The sequence below is a fragment of the Carlito syrichta genome, unplaced genomic scaffold (assembly GCF_000164805.1).
Source record: "Carlito syrichta isolate Samal-C Ts95f unplaced genomic scaffold, Tarsius_syrichta-2.0.1 Scaffold307196, whole genome shotgun sequence".
NCBI lineage: Eukaryota > Metazoa > Chordata > Mammalia > Primates > Tarsiidae > Carlito > Carlito syrichta.
Window position 1 is genome coordinate 142,573 of NW_007251292.1, and position 16,618 is coordinate 159,190.

Here is a 16,618-nt window from a genome sequence, read left to right on the forward strand (position 1 = left end):
ACTGCTTTGTCATTTGTCATTTGAGTCACATGATCCAGCAGATCTAATGGTGCTTGAAGTGTCAGTGACGGGTAGGGAGGCTGTTTGGAGCCTATGGCAGAGTCCCACGTGGGAGTACCAGCATGGACTTTTAGGATTGTGGAGCAGGGTTGTGCCAGTATTCCCAAATAGCTACTTATCTTTTGAGACAGCTCTTGACCTTCTTCTGGACTTCAGTGGAAACTGAACGCTTGCTCATGGACTACCAAGTTACCACGTGCCCTGAGAGCATACCATGGAATTGTTGCTATATGTCCCATTAAGCCATAAATGCAGGTATGCACAGCAACTCTCTTTCATCAAATGGAAGTGGTATAAACATGATCGGTCCTGAGCTGGCCCTGAAAGCATGAAGAGGTCGCTTCTGTGTCCATAGTCCCAACTCCTTGTACACTTCCAGAAGACTATCTCAGCCTTAAGGAGAGTTCTCATAATTCGTTGACAGAGGAAGATAAGACTTGGACCTGATTTCAAATGTTTCTCCACAATATGCAGACACCACCAGTGTGCCTGGAAAGTGGATTATTATAAGCTTAACCAAGTGGGGACTTCCATTGAAGCTGCTATACTAGATGTTGTTTTACTGATTGAGGGAATTAACACAGCCCAGGTAACTGGTATGATTGATCTGGAAATTTTTTTCTCCATCCCTATCAATGAAGTCTATCAGAAACAGTTTGCTTTTAATTGAGAAGGCCAAAAATCCACCTTCATTGTGGATTTCTTCATTGTGGATGGGTCACTCTCTGTCTCATCCCCAAAGAACAGTGGTAAAGGGAAATCATCCCAATAGACAGAAATAGGGACAGTACACCTGGTTGTGCACTTTGTTTGGAAAGAGAAATGGCCATACATGTGACTACACCAACTCATGGGCTGTAGTCAGTGATTTGGCGGGATGTTCAGGGATTTTGAAGTGAATATGATTTGAAAATTTGTGACAAAAAATTTTGAGAAAGACTTCTCTGAATGGCAAAATACATGAGAATATCTGTGTCCCATGTGAATGATCACCAAAGAATGACCTCAGCAGAAGAGGAGTATAGTAGTCAAGTGGATAGGAGGTCCTATTTTATAGATACTAGTCAGCCTTTATTCCTAGTCACTCCTGTCATTGTTTAACAGGATTATAAACAAATTAGCCATGGGGGCAGGGATGGAGGTTATACATGGATTTAGCAACATGGACTTCCACTCACCAAGGTTGACCTGTCTATGACTGACTTTGAGTGCCCAATTTGCCAGCAGCTGAGACCAATGCTGAGCCCCTGGTGTGGCACTATTTCATGTTTGTTGATTGCACTGGATCTGGTGGCAAGCTGATTACCTTGGACCACTTTCATCTTGGGAGGTGCAATGTTTTGTTACCACTGGAACAAATACTTAATTTGAATTTTGGTTTGCCTTGCCTGTACACAATGCTTTTGCCAAAAATACCATTCGTGTACTTACAGAATGGCTTATCCACTCTTATGGTATTACACATAGCATTTTTTCCAATCAAGAAACTTATTTCCTAACCAAAGATGTGTGGCAATAGATCCATGCTTATAGAATTTGCTGGTCTTATAATGTGCCCCGCCATCCTTAACCATTTAGCTTGATATAAGGGTGGAATGACCTTTTGAAGATTCAGTTACAATTTCAACCAGGTGGCAATACCTTGCAGGGCTGAGGCAAGGTTCTCCAGAAGACTGTATATACTCTGAATCAGCATTCATTCTATGATACTGGTTTTCCAATAGCCAAGATTTATGGATTTATGAATCAAAAACTAAAAGTGAGAGTGGCACCACTCACCATTATCCCAAATAACTTAACTAGCAAAATTTTGGCTTCCTGTTCCCATAACTTTATGCTCTTCTGGTCTAGAGGTCTAGTTCCAGTGGCAGAAGTATTTCTATTAGGAGACACAAAAATGACTTCATTGAGATGGATGTTCAAACTGTCATCTGACCATTTTAGACTCCTAATGCCTGTGAATCAATAGGCCAATAAGGGAGTTGTGGTGTTGGCTGTGATGACTGATCCAGACTGTCAAGGGGAAATAGAAGATTACAGTAGAGTTAAGAAGAATGTCTGGAATATAGGAGATCCATTAGGATATGTCTGACTTAGCATTACCATGTTCTATAATTAAGGTCAATGGCAAACTAAAGCAACCCACCCCAGGTAGAACTAAGATTGACCCAGACCCTTCAGTAATGAAAACTTGGGTGACCCCACTAGGTAAAGAACCATGACCAGCTGTGGTTCTTGCTAAAGGCAAAGGAAATACAGAATGGGTATTAAAAGAAGGTAGTTAGAAATACCAGCTAATTGTCTCAAGTGAGTTCTAGGAAAAAAAATTAGCAAGCAAGGCCACATGACCAGTTATAGAATCCAGGACTGTAATTGTCATAAGTATGCCCTCCTTATTTTGTCATGAATATATCTGTGTGTACATACATTAAGCAAATATTTTTGTTTGTTCCTCTTATTTTTTATAAGATATATTGACTTTATATTGATATCTAAGTATTGTTCATTTGACATCATCGTATGCAAGTTTTAGAATATCAAACGAGTGAATATTACCTAAGAACTTGACCTTCTCTTCTGGTGAAGAGATTAAGTTGCATGCAGGATAGTTGTATCATTTCACGTATTATGATCTTGTTGTCATCTTTATTTAGCAATTAAGTATCATTTAAGGAAATGTAAGAGCCAAGTAGACAAGGAGTGGATTTGTGATGCTTAATTTTTTGTGTCAACATCTCTGGGTTAATGTATGCCCAGATATCTAGCAAAATATTATTTCTGGTTGTGTCTGTGAGATTAGCATTTGAATCAATAGACTTGAGTAAAGATTTGCCCTCACCTATGTGATGAGCATCACCCAATTCCTTAAGAGCTTGGATAGAACAAAAAGAGCGAATTCTCTCTCTTCTAGAGCTGATACACCTGTCTCCCCCTGCCCTCAGACATCAGAGTTCCTGGACCACAAGCTTTTGGAATTGGACTAGAAATTATACCATCAACTCCTCTGGTGCTCAGGTCTTCAAGTTCTGATTATATTATACCACTGGCTTCCCTGGTCCTCAATCTGCCTCCATAATCTCATGAGCCAATTCCCATAATAAATCTTTTCGCAAATATATTTTAAGAAAGAAAATTTTAAGAAAGGAAAAAACTGTATTCAAAATTTTAAGAAAGGAAAAAAAATTGTATTAAAATTTGTAATACTTGATATATACTGATAACAAGGTAAATACAAGTCACGTTTGACTTCTATAATTACAAGAGTTGCTCAGAGTGGTTACCATCAGTGTCCAGACACTTCTGAACACAGTGAACTGAAAGTCATACATAGATATAATCTTCTAAAATGTGTATACATATTTTTGGCACCCCTGGTATATATAGCCTATCTGTTTTGTTTTTCACTAATCTTTTTACTCACTCTACCAATTCAAATGCTAATCTCTTTCCAAAACACCTTTTTAAACCCATGCAGAAATAGTTGGTGAATGTTTTACCAGAAATTTGTACATCCCTTAGTCAGTAAGTTGACAAAGAGTGCTAACCATAACACCAATAACCAGGTAATTTATTCTTTTTTATTTCGTTAAAATTTTTAACCATTTTCTTGTTTTCTCTTTCTCAGTTTCAACTTTTATTATTGCTATTGAAGCTCCAATCTCTCCATCCATTTGACCTGGCCTAAAATACCACTCTGTCTCTTCCATAGGATTCTACCTTCCCAACCCAATCACAGAAGCCTGGCTGAACAGTGAAAATGACGCACCATTTTGGCTACTAGTTTGCTTTTTGGTATTCAATTCACTAAAGGGATGATAACCTAGAGAACATTGTCCTGGTTATCTCAAAAGGAAACTACAAGTAATTAACACAGGACATGCAGACATTAATGTAAAACTTTCCTTAAGAACAATAATAGAATCACTGTCACAAAATAATAAACCAGAGGCACACCATAGTAGCAAAGATAATAGTTTAAAAGGACTAAAGAAATGGCAACTTAGGTATTAGAGAAAAAAATACTACTATTAAAAAGTTTAGACATTAATTTGAAGCTTAATTGTGTTTACTCAAATAATGATCAAATCAACACCAATCAAATTTTAATTTTAAAACTTTGTTAAAAATGCAAATAGCTATTATAGAGGCAGAAACATTCCTAGTGCCTATGCCCAGCAAATTGTTTCACTGTAGGCAGACCTAAACGCGAAGTCAAACATGAATGATGAGTTTGCTTAGTGTGTAAATAATCAGAGAAATGGAAAATGCTGAATTATTAGTCTAATTTGGAGTCACTCTGCCTGATGCAACCATTTAATAATAGGAATGACCTGGTCTCAGTATTTAGGAACCAGGATATTCTGATGTGTTGCTAAGTTTGTCTCTTTTGGGGCAGAGCTTGGATGTGTGCTGCAGATGTTTTCTTCTACAGATTTACTTTTATTAGGCTTCTGTGATTGATTAAGAACATTTCCCATTTAAATTTTGAAATATTAAAAACCTGTAATCAATTTATATTCTAATCCATCAGACCTGGAAGATGTTTTAGCTTTTCAATATGACTTTAAAGCTCCTTCTATTGACTCTAGGATTTAACTCTCAGAGAGCAAACTTATTTCTTGAATTTCTAGTATTTTGAGAGGTTGAGTTACATATTTAATTAGTTCCTAAATTTTTAATACATGTAAAAAATTCTAGACCTAAAAAATAATATTATTTATATAATATGATTAGTAAAATGTCTTACATCTAAGAAGTTCGATGTGCCATATGGGAGTTTACTATGTAATTCTTGAACCAGCCTAAGAATAATAATCAGAATTACATAAAAAGTGAACACACATGCAGCCATAATCTGCTTGCCCAGAAGCTCAGTGAGACAAATCCCATTTTTCTTGACTTTCATTCTGCAATTGCTATACCATAAATAACTTCTCCGTCCTTGGACATTAGTTTTAAATATGATCTCTTTCTTTTCTACGGAGAATAAAATGAGGGAATAATTATTTTTTGTTTTGTTTCCTTGAGTCAGAGTCTCACTCTGTTGCCCAGGCTGGAGTGCAGTGACACAATCACAGCTCATCACAGCCTTGATCTCCTAGGCTCAAGTGATCCTCCCACTTCAGCCTCCTCCTGAGATGGTGGAACTTCAGCTACTACTGGAACTGTGCCCGGCTAATTTATTTTTATTTTTATTTTTGTAGAGACGGGATCACACTATGCTGCCCAGGCTGGTCCTGAATTCCGAGGTCGAGCAATCCTCCCACCTCAGTCTCCCGAAGTGCCGGGATGACAGGAGTAGCCACTGTGCTTGGTCACGATGAGCCCATAATTGATAACATTTACAATGATGGTTGAATGAAATGGCAATATGGGTGCTTTTCTGTTCTAGTATCTACTTGTTTCCCAGTCAGCAGCATGCTGTGCTCTTCTTAATGAAGCCCAAGTGTTCTATATTGCCTGCCCTATAATTTTCTGGACAGAGTGAGCTGTTGTCTGTGTCAAGAGAGAACTACACACTCCATTATCTTTTCAATAGGCCTGAAAATTATTTGTTTAAAAATCTTTCCCACTGTCACTTTTAGAAGTGTTTGCAAAAGAAATTGTGATAGATTTCCCTCTAATTATAATTTCAGACGTGCCTCACATTCATTCTTTCCTATATTTCAATAAGAAACTGAATTTGAAATTTTAAAATCACCTGTCATTTCTGGTTCTGTTTCTTTCCCAAGAGTTGTACCTTCTTTATTCATCAATATTTTGGTTCACAAAATGCATTCAATTATTCCCTTGTCATTCTCAAGAGAGCATTGCACAATGCATCTTCTGAGGAACAGATTGTACCATGCCCTTAATTTGTTTCTTCACTACCCACAAAATCACTCCATAACGGTGCCAGAAATTTATCTAGTACAGCATTTTCATTGTTGATGTGTTTTAGCTTGAGGAATGCTATCATTCTGGAATATTTTTTCTGCATTTTTGCCCGGTATACATTTTTAAAGCATTTCATCATTCAGTTCCCTAAACAGTTCTACAACTTCAATACTCTCATAGAGGTTCAATTGTGCCAATTACATAGACAATTTACATTAAAAAAAAAAAAACCTCTAGGCCAGAGTTTTGAGTCTTCGTTGTTTTGAGATCTATATAATTGCTAAAGGAAAAACCAACTTGAGATACTATTGATTCCTGACATTATCATACATTATATTTTCTCACCAAATAGATTCTACTTTTCTTAACCATCCTGTCTTTCCATGTCTTTCCAAAACATGGCATATAAAATTCTTTCTCTTGCCTAAAAGGGTCAGCATGTATAATCTCTAATCACTCTCTTCTTCATGTCCGTTTATACTTATGACCTCTAAAGGGAACTCTGAACTCATCTACCCACATTAGGAGTAGGATGACATCATACACCAAGTAGAGATTCAAGTGAAATATTTTTTTGGCTGCTTAATATCTAGTTAATTTTCCATAAAGTCCTGTGGTATGTAATTGTGAATTTTAAAAAATTTGTGGTTCATGTGAAACAGATTCTATTTCTACTACATTACAAAGCAGTGCATAATGAAGAATTTGCAAGAAGAGCTCTCAATATCTATCCTGCCAGCCCCTGAATATGCTTTCCTACTCAGAGAGAGCCAGAAGCATAACAACTTTATTTTTCTGATTTCTATGCCCCTAGAGTTCTGGATTTGGTTTAGATATAGCCAAACAGATAAACTCAAACAAGATTTGAAGAGTAGTGACCAAGAGAAGGAAGGGCATCTCCTGCTTCTACTGCTTATTTTAATGAAGTATAATGTAGGAGATTTAGGTCTTTCCTGCAATAATAGTTTCAGAGGCCTCACTCTTTAGCTCCATAATACTTGAAAGGCAGGATTTGGACATACATTTTGTTCATTTGGATATGACTAACATGATATGCTTCTGCATATCAACATAATGTAGAGTTACTTGGATATGATGGTTGACTATGGCAATGGCGTAAGTTTGGCACGTGTGGTCTGCTGAGTAAGGAAATGGTATCACACTTGAGTATTTACTTTGTGCACCTATATGGGAGAGTTTTTAAATCTAGACCTTCTTTTCATAAAGGATTCTATATACAATTCAAATCCTGTAAGAAATCCATTCTTGCTTTAGATACAGTAGAATTTTTTGGTTTGCATAAGAATATTGACTGATGAAATAGTAACAAGAGTGTTTGAAAGTAATAGTTTTGTAGATAAATGAAAATTTGGAGTTGAGTGACTTTGTTCAGTTTTAAGTTGGTAATGTTTTTACTAGCATTAGAAGATGAACAATGGATAGTTTATGACATGCAATAGTAAAAAGCTTACTTGAATTGCCAATCATATGAAATTGGTTGAAGTCAATTTCAATTAGACTGGAGCCTTAATAGCTTTAATAGCTTTTTGTAAAGATCAAATTAATTAATATATTTAAAAGGCCTGGAGTGTTGTTGGGCATGGATAACTTTTTTGTTATCTGTAAATATTATCATTATTATGTTTGCTGTTATTGTTGTGGTTGTTGCCAAGAATTGTGAAGTCTAAGATTTTACCCTACATGCAAGCTAACAAGTTAACCAGCCACAGTTTTCCAGATACTGGCAAGACTGGGATTCCTGGGTCAGAGACGAAAGACTGTTTATTACTAACAATGGTAGCAATAGCCGGAAAACTATCATGTTTGTACCCATATTCTGAGTCCTACAGATCAATAAAAAGAGATTCAGAAGACATTTACACACATAATGAGTTCTATTGCAGAAGAGGAAACTGAAGCTTTTGTAATTAATTGTAAACTTGCCTGGCCTTTGCCAAAAAGAGACATGCTATCTTTATCACACTAGACTGTGAATAACTGGACTTTGCTGCTATCATTATGTTCCAAGGCTGTCTGCTCTATAAACATTTGAAAAGCCAATGTCTTTGTTGTCAAGATGTGCAAAAAATGTGACACTCATGTAAAATTATTTCCAAAAAGATCTGCCTGTTGTTTCTATATGAGTTTGGCTTCTGGTGAATTTTTCTATATGCAATGTTAATGATTCCTGTGATAAATATGAGTGCTAGAGACTGAGATTATGTCTGTTCAATTTGTCTTATACAACATTTAATTAAGGCTATTATCAACAAGATCTCTATAAGTATTGTGTCCATTCATAAAATATGAGACTAAAGATTCAGTGCCTTAAAAGAATGCTTAATCAAAGAAATCAAATTAAAATGAATTGATTTTTTTAGTTTTGAAGTAACTGGAATTATCACTCATAATTTTAAAAGAAACTGTACAGAAATGTGCAGGGTGTTCATCTTCTATGAGTTGGCTGAAGACAATTGTAAAAATTTCAGACTACTGAGTTTCAGCTTAGAGGTTCCCTACGAGCTAATGTATGATTTTCACAAGGTCTTATTAAAAACCTAAACATTTATATTCAAAAATTTTTTCAAAGCAAGAGAATTACAGAACCAAATGTAACTTTATAGTCAGATCATGGATTTAAAATTCAAAATTAGAAATATGGTTTTAAGATGGTTATTTAAGCTTTGCTCAAAAGAAATTACCAAGAATGCAGACCAAAGGCATCAAGACATTTAAAAAGAGGTTTTAGAACCTGGAAGACTGAGAAAAAAGATATAACATATATATAATTGGTATTCTAGAAAGAAAGAGCAGAGATAGTAGGGTGAAGAAAGCTTATTTAGACATAATCAGTTCCTTTCCGGAACAACTAAGACAATTCACAGATTCAAAGAATCCTAGTAAATTCCAATCAAAATATTTGAAAAAGATGGACATATTTTTATCATTAAGTATATTATGGTCTACCAGGAAAAACAAATATTAAGTAATTGTGAACCACACAGGAGTTCAGTGGGCATATGCACTTAGACCCAAGTTTTCAAAGTTTCATGAAAGCTTGTCTGTGATGTGCTCAAAGCAAATAATAAATTATTACCTAGTGTTTTGTTCTACTGTAACTTCATCAATTTTAAAGTACTAAGAACCGAGGTTGGATGTTATAGAAATTATAATAATGTATACTTAATAATAGCAAGTCATTAGTAGTGACATCCTGTATGAATAGAACTTTATTCTTCTAAACAGCAAGTGAAATGATAAAATCACCCTTTCAATAAGTAGTACAATATTACTGGGAAATATGCTAATCAGGATTACATGTGATCACTATTCCTGTAACAAAATTTCTCATATGGCATAAAAAGTATCCTAATTACAACCTTTGAGTAAATAAACAGCAATATACAGACTATTTAGTGGTATAAATTGCCTTTGAGGGTAAATGGCAAACTCCAGTTTTGAAAACATAAAAGGCCAGGTCTTCAAATAGTGATTACTACTTTTCCTTGCTCAAATTTCAAGACTGTTTAGTCACTGTCTTCTGCTACATTCTGACTAAAATAAAATTGTATTCACTTCGCATAACTTTTATTTCATCCTATTTACTGTACCTAGTATCAGTGTGACACAGCATGTATTATGAACACAGTGGGTAAAGAAGACAAATGGACACTGTAGTTTCATTCTTGCTCATCAATAGAGCCTCTATTTTCCTCATTTACAACATATGTTCCAATTCCATTCCATTTTTTAATTTAAATTTAACAGTGCATATTGTAATTTTACCTTCTAAATCTTGCAGTCATAAAATGAACATATTGTCAGGTGCCTAGGAAATACTTTAGATACTTTGTCTCTTTTCTTCTGACCCGGTTGAGATTTTACTTTTAATTCATAACAGATTCCATTCTGTTTCTTCTCCCGATCTGCTTGTTTTGACCTGCTTCTGCTATTTGGACTTGTTGATTATAATTTTTCTGGAATATTCCTTGTAGATAATTATTGTTTGACATTAAGCTTATATTAGTACATCTCTTTCTTATCCTGGATTCTTCAGGATAAACAAGAGTTCTAATTTTGTCCTCTAGGCCCCCACATCCCAATCTTATCACTTACCTGGGCCACCTGTCACCTCTGAACTTACTGAGAAATTGAGCTGATAGAAAGCAATTGTGAATGTAAGTGGTCTACCATTCCAGCATAAGCTAAGCACAAGTTAGTTTAATAATAGAAATGTATATAACAAAGTATTTGAAATACATATGTTCTTTGTTCTTCATATTAGTTTGTATTCATTTTCATGTTAAAAAACATTATGCAGATGCACAAATACTAATAGTTTAATTATAAACTATATCATCCCTAGGTAGATGATTTGTGTCAATTAGAAAGTAAAATTGTTTATATAAGTACTGAGAGAAAAACTATTTTTCCTCACTTTTTATGTATTTTTTTATATTTTACTTTTATTATTAGAATTTTTCAAAGTAGAAAATATATTATTTGAATGTTACAATCAATGTTTTGAAGTGTATGAAGAACCTTTGCCCCTCTTCAATGAGCACAAGTGTGATCCAGAAGTTGGGCTTGTATCTTTTATTCAAGATAATACTGTCAATTGGATGAAATTGCCCCATCAGATTATTTTGCTCAAAAATTTGGCCTGAGCTACACAGTGAGTCTTGTTAATTCATCCCATCAGTAAAGGCCATAGCCTAGTTCCTACCTTTACTGAGTTCAGGAGTTTTAATGATTCGCAGTTGAGTGAAATCTCTTATATCCTTTCCCTAAATTCCTTTTGTACCTTAACTAACTACAAAGCATGCCCCCCCAAAAAATGTATACAGGTTTTAAGAAAGGTAAAAAAAACTGTATCAAAATTTTAATACTCAATAAGATGAATACAAGTCATGCTTGACTTCTGCAGTTACAAGAGGTGCTCAAATGGGTTACCATCAGCATCCAGACACTTCTGATTAAAGCGTACATCTTTTAACATCTACTAAAGTGTGTATAAAATTTTTTGGCAAGCCTAGGTATTTTGAAATTACCCTTGCTCTTAGTCAAAGGAGTCATGGCTAAGATATTGACTTTCAGTAAGCAGAATATATCTTTCAGTAAAATACTCACTTTCACTTCAACTCTGCCTAAGGTTATTCAAAAGAATTGTAAGATTCAATATAATTACTAAACAGAATATTAAAAGAATATTAAAAGAAGAATGCAATGATAAGTATAAAGTTTTTTAAAAAAGAATTATGGAATTAAAAACATTTTTACTCCTGAGGCACAGGTTCAGTTGTCTGGAATGGATTGGACACTGAGATATACCAAACGGTGACCCTGCACGTCGTCCCTATTATGAAAACTTCCTATAAGCTGTGGATACAGACAGCCTGATTTAAGTGGTAGGCATGATGACTTTCAAATACTGATAAAGTACATTTTTCTATGTATCACATAGTTCATTTAAATTTTACTTTGCAAATAAAGCTAGTCTTCAAACAGTAAGTGCAAGGGCAATTCAAAACTGAAATGCTTCAATTATTAGTCTGCATCTTCTCATTATTCTACATGTTAAGGCATGATTTTACATTTTTCATTTGTTCATGGAAAAATGCTATAAAATTTCAAGTTATTAATATAATAAAGTGTTCCACAAAAGAGGATTTTCTGTGTAAATGAAACTCAAATAATTAAGCGCTAAAGCTTTCACTGTTGATAGAGAAAAGAAAAAAAATAAAAATAAAAAATAAAAAAAACCCTGTTTTCCTGATTTTTGGAACCAAGAAAATTGGATATAATTTCACATTTTCTCAAAAAGCAACAAGGAGATTTGGTATCCAGTTTTACACTTTTCTAGTTTTCTCTTTGCATCTGAAATCTCCTCAGAGGTACTACTGACCATGGATGGTCTGAAGACATTAAACCTTTTCAAATTGTTTAATTGCTTTATATGCAATTTTCTTGGCTTTACATTTTAAGATGAGGCAATACTCTATAGAAAAGTCCTTTGAAACCTGTTTCTTCTATATATTTCAGAGTAAAAGTGGCATGAACGCGTCCATATACAGCATGCTCTCATTTCAGTGATTTTGAGAAACCCTGGATTATAGATTAATCGATATCAAGGAAACTATTGAATGCTGCTGATGTGTTTAGCATTTTACTGGATGTAATTTTTCTGAGGTGTGAATTTGAAGCTCTTAATACTTATTATTTAAATTGATAAGCAAATATTAGCAGAAAAATATTACTGTATGTAATTTTTAAAAACTATATGATTAAAAGCATAGGTTGAAAGTGACAATTATAGTATTATAATTATACAATTATAATACTATAGTTATAGATATAGTTATACAATTATAGTATAACTATATCTGTTATCTATATATTTATATATACATAATCACATTATGCACTATTAATTACAGGTCTAACAAAGAGCTATACCTTCCTACAAAGGTAATTTTAAATCATTAATTAGAATAATAAAATTCCAATAGTGAATGCTTTGTTATATAAGATTTGACATTGTCCCTTAAATTTACTACGTTATGTGAAAAACTGGCAATATTCATCTAATTCTATGCCTAGAGTCAAAACTATAGATGAGTACGCAGAAATCTTCAAAAAAAGGAAACAGAGATTATCAAGAGCCCATGAAAACACATATGTAACCATAGCTGTACAGTGAAATTATTTGAGGAGTTTTTAAAAACTTATCCTAACTTCTTCTCACCCAAGATTGATTTACCTATTTAAAAAAAAAATTCTTAGGTAATTTTTAAATGTGACTACAGTTGAGAAATATTGTATGAAAGCTTACATGTTGATAAAAATCGCTTTGTTTTTATTCCTTTTAACATTTAAATGCATTCTATTTCATTAATATTAGCAATAACAGTGATAATTTTAAAAAGGCTTTTTGGGTTTTTTTTGAGTTGGAGTCTCACTCCGTCTCCCAGGCTAGAGTTAAGTAATATTGCATTAAATTAAGAAATAGGTCAAGCACAAAAAAAACAAGAGTTAGAGGTTTAGAGATCAATTGATGAACTTGAATCTAGTTAAGGAAAGAAAAATTTTATTTACCTTACTTAATAGTTTCATTTAAATGAGACACCTTTCATAATAGCAGGTAGTCAATTTTCTGGGTGAACTTATATTTTCCACAGCACTACTATCTTAACATGGAGAGATCAACATTAGCAATTCGTGATCCTCTCCCCAAATTTCAGGGTAGTTTTCCTGTACCCTATAACTTTTTATTTTAAAGATATGTTTAAGAAACTAACAATATTTAAAACTGCTATTACAAAATGTCAGGTTATTTCCCCATATAAAAAAAAAGCCACACATAATAAATTCAATACTTATAAGCAAAAATGTAATGACTAGAGTATAAAAAACACAATTTTCAGAGCAAATATATTTAAATTAATTTTAATAAGTACAAAAGATAGTGTGTAGCATGAATTTGCATGTAATTAGTTGGAAATTTTTTGACAGCAAGCACAATGACATATTCAATAAAAGTCATATTGTCTTACATATGTGAAAACTAGTGGCTTTTCCCAATTACAACAAGATCACAAATTACAAATATTATTAGCTCTTGAATTATTTTCTCAAACCAGTAAACCCACTATGTAACCTGTCACCCAGAAAATTTCAAATTTCACATAATATGAATATTCAAAGTTTAATGTTGGAGCATCATTACATTCTTTTTGCATGTGATTTTATCATTAATTTGTAGCAAGGAGAAAATATTTTATTCCTTTTTATTTTTAAATTTAGCCACAAATATGAATCATAGTCTCCCATGCACATCACCTCTAATGGAAATTTCACAAAAGGTTGTATTTCGAAACCTGAATTCGTATCTGCTCAGAAAAATCTTGAAAATGATCAGGATGCCAACAATTAAAGTCAAGTACGGCACAAGCACCCAAGATCAACCTGTAGTCAAGGACCTGTCCAAGGACTGTAAAGGTTAATTCATGAAATTTATGGCCAACAGCTCAGGTTTAATACTGCCTGTGTAATCATATGATACTTTTCTTCACACATGATGCTGGATTTAAAGCACAGTCAAGTGCTTCAACCGTTATGTTGAATATTTTAAAAACAAATACATTGTGAACAAATCTATAACCAATATTTCTAAAGAAATTCTGCATTTAACTCTTTTATTTTCCTATTATCAGTTGTTTAAAAAAAATTTGTTGGAGATATTCATATTTATCCAATAATATAGGCTTACAGTTTGGTAGCATGTTATGGTATTCTAAAAAGAAGCATGAAAAACTAAAATTTTCACACCAACTAAGCCAATTCAACACATAAGGTCTCAATAATGGCGTTCATTTTGAATCAATTTAGGCTTCTTTTTATATATAGTAATTTACAACAAAATATTTGGTGAAATCAGTAATAATCTTTGAAATCCAAAAGATTAAAATTTATAAAATCAACAATATGGCATGTAAAAATAAAAATATCTTCAATCACTAACAAAACTGGCAAAATAAGAAAAAGTCAAAGAAAATAAAGAAGGAAGTGCTGACTTGTGTGTAGTTAATCAACTTTAATCATTTTTAATATCTGATCATTACCTATAAATCAGAAAAGAAAAATGCAATGTATTCTCAGAAACTAAAGTTTACTGAGTGTTAGTGAATAACTAGTACCACAAAAGTGGATACTTGGTTGCTGCACAATACAGTTTCTTGTTTAGTGTTTTTCTTTTTTTTTTTTTTTTAGTTATTATTTAGTGTTTGTTTATTTGTTTTGTTGTGTAGACAAGCATATAGTCACTTTTGTATTGGCTGGATGTTCCAAAAAGGTATAAATATAAATTTGAATTATAGCAAAGAAAAATACAGCTATTTTAACTTTTCCTAAAATATATAGTTGTCTGATGTGTTGGTGTATTATATAGAAACTCTAAACTTCCAGAACTGCAAGAATCACACAGTGATGACGGTTGTTGTGAGGAATAAATGAGGTAATATATGTAAAGGACATGACTTGTATGTGATGAGCTGTCTACAAGAATATACTCAGAACCATTTCAATTCAAAAAATGAGGTACTAAACTAACCAGTGACAAATATAGTAAATTTAGTATTCGCAAACAACTGACTAGATATTTAACTTTTAAAAGAGCTTTTGCAAGCCACCATTGAGAAATTGGAATTCAACACTTTTTCTGTTCTCTTAAAAAGCAGAATTGCAAGATCATCTTCAATTTAATGGCTCAAAAGAATCAAGTTAAAACACATTGGAAAAAATGTTTATACCAATATAGGAGGGATGTTTTTAACCCTATGTATGACTCCAGCCTAATTTTATTCATAAATTTGCTATGAATTTATTGTAAAAGTTATTCTATTGACCAAGTTAAATGCTAGTTTAATAAGATCTCCATTTGTGATTGGATCTATTAATAAAACAAATTGTTTACCGTTCATGAATTTATCTGAATTTCTGAGTGTTCTTTTATGCATTACTAGGAATTATACGCATACACATACACACATAAAAACACATACACACCACAGACATAAGACCTCATTAAAAGAACTAAGACCTCATTAAAAGTTCTTTGGGAATATTAATATAAAATGAAATATAAGCCAGTTCAATGTTCTTTCCTAGTGTTGATATTCGCTGATGCTGTGTATTAGATATGACATAGATTGGTTTGAGGTGGGGCATATAATTACCCATATAAGATGTCCTTTGTATATAAACAAACAAAAACAACTATTTCAATAAAGCGAGATGAACAAACAGTGGTCTAAATATGTTGATAATTAAGCATTTTAACAAAAAACCAAATTAGGATGATACATACTTTTTGTAGCAAGTAGATTTTGAATAATTTATTGATTATTGTTTCCCAAAAAATTTTCACATGGACTTTGTTTTAGTATTTTAGTTATGATGCTTTCCATAGTAGAATCATGACTCTTAAAATATTTGTGTATATACATAGGTATTTATAATTTGTTCACTTTCTTAGGAGTTAAAAAAAAAAAAGCTTCAATTGGTTTAATTAACAATAGCCTACCTTTTCCAGTGGGTTCTTTGATATTTCATTCCCCATTTTTTTTCTTTTCGAATTTGAAAAAAAAAATGAGCTCTTAAATACGGATGGAAAATATTAATATCTTTAATATAAACTTTTACAGCAAAGGGTTATTGATATTAAATAATTTTATTAAATACTGACTCATTTTTAAAGCATGAATTCAATAGAGAAAAATATAATTTGTCTTGTCTACACTATTACAGTGGTCCTGATGCACTGTCCATATTTCCCAAGCATGCAGATGTCAAAAATAACTGCATTTCCCCCCAGTTTCAATGTTATGCCTCTGTATACTTTGGATTAATAAAAAAGAAGTACAAGGTGCCTATGGGACTTCAATTTAAAGCAAAATGAATGGCACTACAGGGCAGTAATGGGCCAGCTTATGATTCCTGTGAAATTCTGAGTCTTTCCATATGAGAAAAAATGTGGCAATTGCCTGAAAAATATAGAGCTGAATATAGGAGTGCCCAGGAGGTTCACAGGAAGAAGCTGCTTTGTATACCTATGGATATGGCCCCAGATTTCAAATGAAGTAAAAAACATGTCGATGTTTCACAGACATGTGCCTGAAGACGT